Source organism: Gallinula chloropus (assembly GCF_964237585.1).
Source record: "Gallinula chloropus genome assembly, chromosome: 2".
NCBI classification, from domain to species: domain Eukaryota; kingdom Metazoa; phylum Chordata; class Aves; order Gruiformes; family Rallidae; genus Gallinula; species Gallinula chloropus.
In genome coordinates this window covers 141,887,350-141,893,737 of record NC_140086.1, presented here as the reverse complement: position 1 = coordinate 141,893,737, position 6,388 = coordinate 141,887,350, and positions in this window count along the sequence as shown.

Genomic DNA, 6,388 nt, shown 5'->3' with positions numbered 1-6,388 from the left:
CCACTGGGAAGGGCTCTTGTGGTTCAGACTGGGTGAATCACCTTGTTTCACAGCTCTGCCTAGAATGTCTAGAGGCCAGGTTCTGGTCTTGGGGTAGGAGCAGTGCAGAGGAATATGAGAAGCTGCATCTTCAACATTAGCTGCTAAGAGAGTCACTGAGTCCTCTGTGAGCAGCAGTTGATAAGTTTGTCTCACTACTCCCTAAATGGGATGTGAGAGGAAACTCTGCACTCTCTCATACCTTCTGCATAGGGAGCTTATGTGATCAGCTGGGAGGTTCTGTGTGTACAAAGGGTGTCTTAGAAAGGGCTTTTCTGCTCCATGCAGCTCTCTTGATGCTGCCTATAAGCCTGTATTTCTTGAAATACTGGTGAGCTAAGATAGCTGTGCCATACTGTTCTCAATTGAATCATAGAGTCATTCAGGCTGGAAAAGTCCTGAATGACTCTATGATCACCTGAATGACTCTATGATCACCAAGTCCAGCCATTAACCAGATCCAACAGTAAATAGCTCCACCACTAGCATAGTTTGAAATGAACAGCCTTGGAGAAATGGTGTGGTGTGCTTCTAATTCCAATCAAAAGTAACAGTTAGCCAGGTTCTTGATAATGGAGTGATTTCAATGAGTAGTTAACAGGGAGGTGCATGGATACCTCTTCTGTGACCAGAGAGGACCTACCTTTATTTATCCAGAAATACATACGCATTTTAAATGTAGGTCTATCTACTGCTCTGGCTGTGGTACATTCAGTCTTCACAGTAGTTTACTGTAGTGGGTATTTGGATATGTATATCATTACTAAATAAATAAGAATGAAAACAAATTACAACCAATACAATAAATTATAATTTAATCTAGTTGCTCCGTAAATGTTTTTTTGTGAATTCATCTCTTGCTAGTCTGCCTGAGGAAAAATGAAGGAAGGGAAGTTAATACAAATAAGTTCTGCACTAGGCAAGAGGGCTTCATAAATCAAAATTCTCAGGCAGGCAGACTGGCTGCAGTTGTTTATAAAGAATCAGTTAAATGTGGCTTTGAATAATAAGGTTGAAAGTTTTTTCTGAAAATTAGATTTTAGTTCATAACGTATATTTGAAAAAGTGCTCAGAGAGACTGTATTATTTATTACCAGTTTACAATCTAAACTCCCGCTGAACATAAATACTTTTTGTAGATGATTAGCCCACTAAAACCTTTTACTCTGTTTGTTACAATGACTGTTTAAGAAACAAATGCCTCACGTTTCTGCAAAGCTCTGTGTTCTCTTGCTCAAATGAGTTGCAGTAGTGTTAGTGCCTGCAAAGCTTTATGAGGCTGTTAAAGGGGCAGGTTAATATTCGAAAGGGGTAGCTCCTTGAACTCCCTTTCATGACGGCACACCTTTACTAATGGGCAGGTACTCCTGGTTCAGTTCTGAGCTGATGCCCTCCTAGGGGTCTTGAGTGCTGTCAGTAGGACTGAAGGTCAGCAAGTGATTCATCCTTATGGATTACCAGATTGAGAAGACCTGTCTTGTCAACTCTTAGTTCACCAAAGTAAGTCTCAAAGTGAACTTAAGGCTGTGCCAAGACAAACTGAGGAGATCTCTGGCCCTTGCGTGGGAACTTGCTGTCAGGTTCAGGCCTGGGACTGGTAGTGGCTTTCCAGGTCTGGAGTGTACAATACTTTCTGTGTCACGTTGTATTGACTGAAACTTGTTGTCTTTTTATTCACAGCTCTCTTGCTTCTCTGTTTAGTCTTGAATGTATTTTATGTCCTTTCCGTTCATGGCTTTGTAAAAGTGTAAGTACAGAATTACTTATCTAGGAGCATCATGTATAGAACTGTATTTCTTAATAATGTAAACGCACTGCAGCTGCTCATTACTGTTATTTTTTCTGAAATATGTTATCACTAGCAGTTTACACAGACAGGAAAACAGCACAGTATGATACTTTTAGTAACTTATTTATTTGCAAGGACTATCAGATTTGTTGAGCGACAGATTCAGATATTTGTTTTAGAGATTGTTAATACTGCAACACTGTAGAAATTCATCATCAATTAAAATACATATTCTAAACTGTGCTCTACTTGATTTTTTTTAGTAGTGTGTAGAAGTCAGTTCATACAACTGTTCAGTGTATTACACCAGACTGATGTCTGTTTACAAACACTGTTTTATCCAGAATTATTTCACAAATCAATCTTGAGGTCCCCATAAACATAATTACCAGTAGCTAGCCTTCCTTTTTATATTTCTTAAAACATATTTCACTAAAAAAAGATGTAGGTATGAGAAGTAATATGGATTTACCAAAAAAGAGGGAAAAACACGGTGTTCAAGAGAACGTATAACATCTGTCAGCACATACAGAGACAATTGCATTGCGGTGGTCCTAAAATAGCTATTACAATAGTGGGTAGTTTGGTGTTTTGGAACAGGAGTTTTTGTGGTGTTAACCTTTGAGGGGGGTGGAGGCAGTGAACATCCTCTGGCTGTCCTTTGCTACATGACTAACAGCGACATTGCAGCTATGAGGGTTTTGTTGCCATGGCAGTATGATAAAGCAATATGTGAGCATTCACACCTACTTCTTTTGAATTAGGAATCAAGGGGTTGTAACCCCAAGGAGCTTAACTGCATACAAAGGCTAAATCCTGTTAGTTAGATGTGTTATAATGAAGACGTAGATCTCCCAGTCTGAAAGTCACAGAAGTGGCCTGATCTGAATTCACAGGACAGGATTTACTTGTCCTGGGCCTCTACCAAAGCTAAACCAATCTGATTTCTATAGAAGCTAGTGGAAGAATGTCCGCTGATCTCAACAGGAGCATGATGGGACATAGACACTGTGTCTGTGTAAATCTGGACTTGCTAGGAACAGGGTAAACTGTAATGTCCCCTGTTAGCACCGTCCAGGAGTTAGCACGCACGTGTTGCACACGAGGCGCTGCGTGGCGGCTTGCCTGCCCCGCGGCTTTACAGCACCCAGCACCGCTCCCTGTGGAACGCAAGGAAAGGCCAGAAAATCGCTAGTGTTAACACTACCATTGCTTTATACTAACCTGAACTCAGCAGAGTCGTCAAAACTCCCTTCATGTGTCTGCAGCAGGTATCAGTCTAGGCCCAGTGACACATCCCATTAAAAATAGGCAGGGTAGATCAGCCCCCACAGCTGCTTGGACATTCCTAGCTTGGAATGCTGCTGTCACTGAGCAACTTCGATTTTCGTATGTAGTCTCTTGGCGGTCTGCACTCATGCCACTCTCATAAAATGGCACTTTGCCTGCCCTTAAGTGGCCGTTCCAGATTCAGTAGAACAAATCGCCGATGATGAGCAAGAAAAGGTTCAGATGGGTGTATTTTCTCACATGCCAAGCACTCTCCTGTGCTCTGAAGAGAACCCTGGGTGTGCAGTCAAATTTTTGTGCCTCTTCATTTATCACATATGAAGTTGCCTTGTATAATAGAACAGACCTTCAGCTCACAACAGAAAGAAACAAATTTGAGTACTGAAGGCGGTAGGTTACAATTTATTGTTAACAGCAAGTCTGGGAAGACCATTAAGACTGGGATTCACCTAGTGACAAGTGCAGTTGTGGATCTTGGAGCCAGCTGAAAGCCAAGTACTTAATATTACTCCTGTTTTCATTCAAAGTGAGGTGGTGTTGCTGAGAACAACAATACAGAATTCTTGCCAGAAGGGGTCTTAGAGTGATCATCATCTCTGCTTTGATTGATTTAACTTTCCAATCTTTATGTCATATCCAGCAAACTTAACAAAAGGTTCTATCTCTCTGGAAAAAAAGACCCTGTGGAGGCCCCTAAATAGAGTAATTGTCTAAGAGTTCATGAAGTAAAACCACTTTTGAATATTTTCATGCTTTTAAGCAGAAATACTCATTTAAAACATAGGATGTCTTACTGTGCTTACTACAATAATACAGTACTTGAAAATGCTGGAAATCTAGTAAATAATGCCCAGATACTACGGACATTGGTACCGAATCTTTAAAAAGATGGCAGTGTCTTGGGGTTTACAGGAAGAAAGTGGAGACACAAACTAACTTTCCTCAGATGGAAGAATAGCTCAAAACTTGGGTCTGCCAGTTGACCCCTGTTTGATCCATAGCAGTATCTGCTGCTGTCTTTTATGTTACAAATTTAATTGTATCCATACTTGATAAAGACAGGCTTTTAAAAAAAAAGTAATCAATAGATATAGGTAATTACTGATTGGGGGTTGGACCCGATGATCTCTTGAGGTCCCTTCCAGCCCCTAAGATTCTGTGATTCTGTGAAATATGTTAATGTCATATGAAACTCGGGTCAAAATAAAAAGTGGACATGGTTTCTCTGTTTCTCAACCCTTTGAAATGGAAAGATTGTCTTAAGAATCATAATAAACAGTGTTGCCATGATATTTATTATTTGCCATGAAACCAAAATTAAGCTACTTCTTAGGTTATTATTTCCCTACATGTTTTTTTCCTGTGTGGGAATGAGTATATAGTGTAGATGGCTGGAGGCCAGGTGCTGACTGAGGTGCTCTATCACCTCCCTCCTCAACAAGACAGGGAGGTGAGAAAAATAAGATGGAACAAAACTCTTGGGTCAAGATAAAGTCAGTTTACTAGAGCAAAAGCAGAAGGCCTATGTGGAAGCAAAGGAAAACCCAAAGATTTATTCTCTGCTTCCCATCAGCAGGTGATGTCTGGCCACTTCCCAGGAAGCAGGGCTTCAGAACATATAGTAGTTGCTCTGGAAAGCAAATGTAATAAAAAAATTAATGCCTTTCCCCCTTTCTCCTCCTTTCTCTCAGCTTTTATTGCCCCTCCCAAGATCTTGCCCATTCCCAGCCTACTGTTGAGGGGGTTGTTGGGGAGACAGCCGTGACACTGTGCCAGCCCTGCTCAGGAGCAGCCAAACCCTGGTGTGTTACCAACACCTCACTCACCAGCAGTGCACAGCACAGCGCTGTGAGGGCTGCTGTGGGGAAAATAAACTCCGTCTCACCCAGACCCAGTACAGTGATTTTCTCGGCTGTCTCAGAGCCCTGCTATTTCCTAAGTGGGCAGAAGTCCACAGCTGCAAGAACACTGCATTGTGATATTCCAAAACTGGTGCAATGGCTGCATTCTTTAGAAATAACTTAATTGTCCCAATAATTTCAGGATGAAGGTAAAATATTAAAGACTAATATTTCACATGAATGTGATTGCCTCCTGAATGACGTCTGCTATGTTTGAACCATTTGGGGGGGTTTGTTTGTTTGTTTCCACCAGTACAGTTACTTATATCCTTACCTACTGAGTATGAAGACAGTGAACTTTTGTGGTTGGTGTATATGTGAGTTCCTTGAGTTCATGGCAGGTTTGTAGTCCACTTTGATGCTTGGCTTTAACTCTTGGGGAAATACAGTGACTTCACCATCTGCCTGAAGCAAGCATTATCCTTCAGGATATCTCTCAGTGCATCCAGCCTTTAAGCATGATTCCCTTTTTGTCTGTCTTCCTTCTGATCTGTGCAGGCTACTGACAGAGAGAACAGTCACATTTCTTGCAAATAACGTCAGGTTTTTCTTAGTTCCCTTGTTTCTCTCCCCCGACTCCTTGGAACACTCACGACAACCCTTGAGCTGTTAAGCAGCACTGAGCAGGAGGCAGCTCAGTCACCGTCCCGTGATCTGTAAAGTTTCCTTCTCACCCTAGAGCAAGACCACAGCCCAGTTAATTGTCATAGTCCCAGGCACAGCAGCATCTCCTTCTCCCCAGCACTTACTGCTCAAATGACCAGAAGCATTAGGGGGCAGAGTATCTTCATCCCAGTGAGCAGAAGACAGCCAGCGGAGGACAACGGAGGTAACGTTTCTTGTCAGACAAAGCATGGCTGGCTTTAGCCTTGTGCTGAGGGTGGTGTGTAGGATAAACATTTAGGGAACTGGAAAAAGAGGCTGTGTTTTTCTGAGTCAGTCACTCATGCCTGGCTGCTGTGCTTGTGCCTGGAACAAGCTTGCTATTTAGCCCTTGGTATTGAGAAGACACATGAGACGTGCTTCACTGACGAGTGGTATCACGTACATCTCTGCTCTGGTTTTCATGGCTGGGCACACTCTGTGCCTGCAGTCACACAGTTTGCAGGTGCTGCTTTTTACATGTTGAAAGAATTGACGCCTTCCTCCCAAGTTTTAATGTAGTCTAATTCTGAGATGTCAAGAACTTCTTGGAAGAAGCAGTACCTTTAGACGGATCTGATTCCATCTAGAGAGCATGAAAGTTTCAAGCAGCAGACGTAAATCTATTCAGGGTTCTGGGTGCCCTCCGTAAATAGTTGTGGCAGTTAATTTAGTCCTGTCTCCCATCTTTCTGATGTCATCTTTTCCAGCATAGCCTGTATCATCT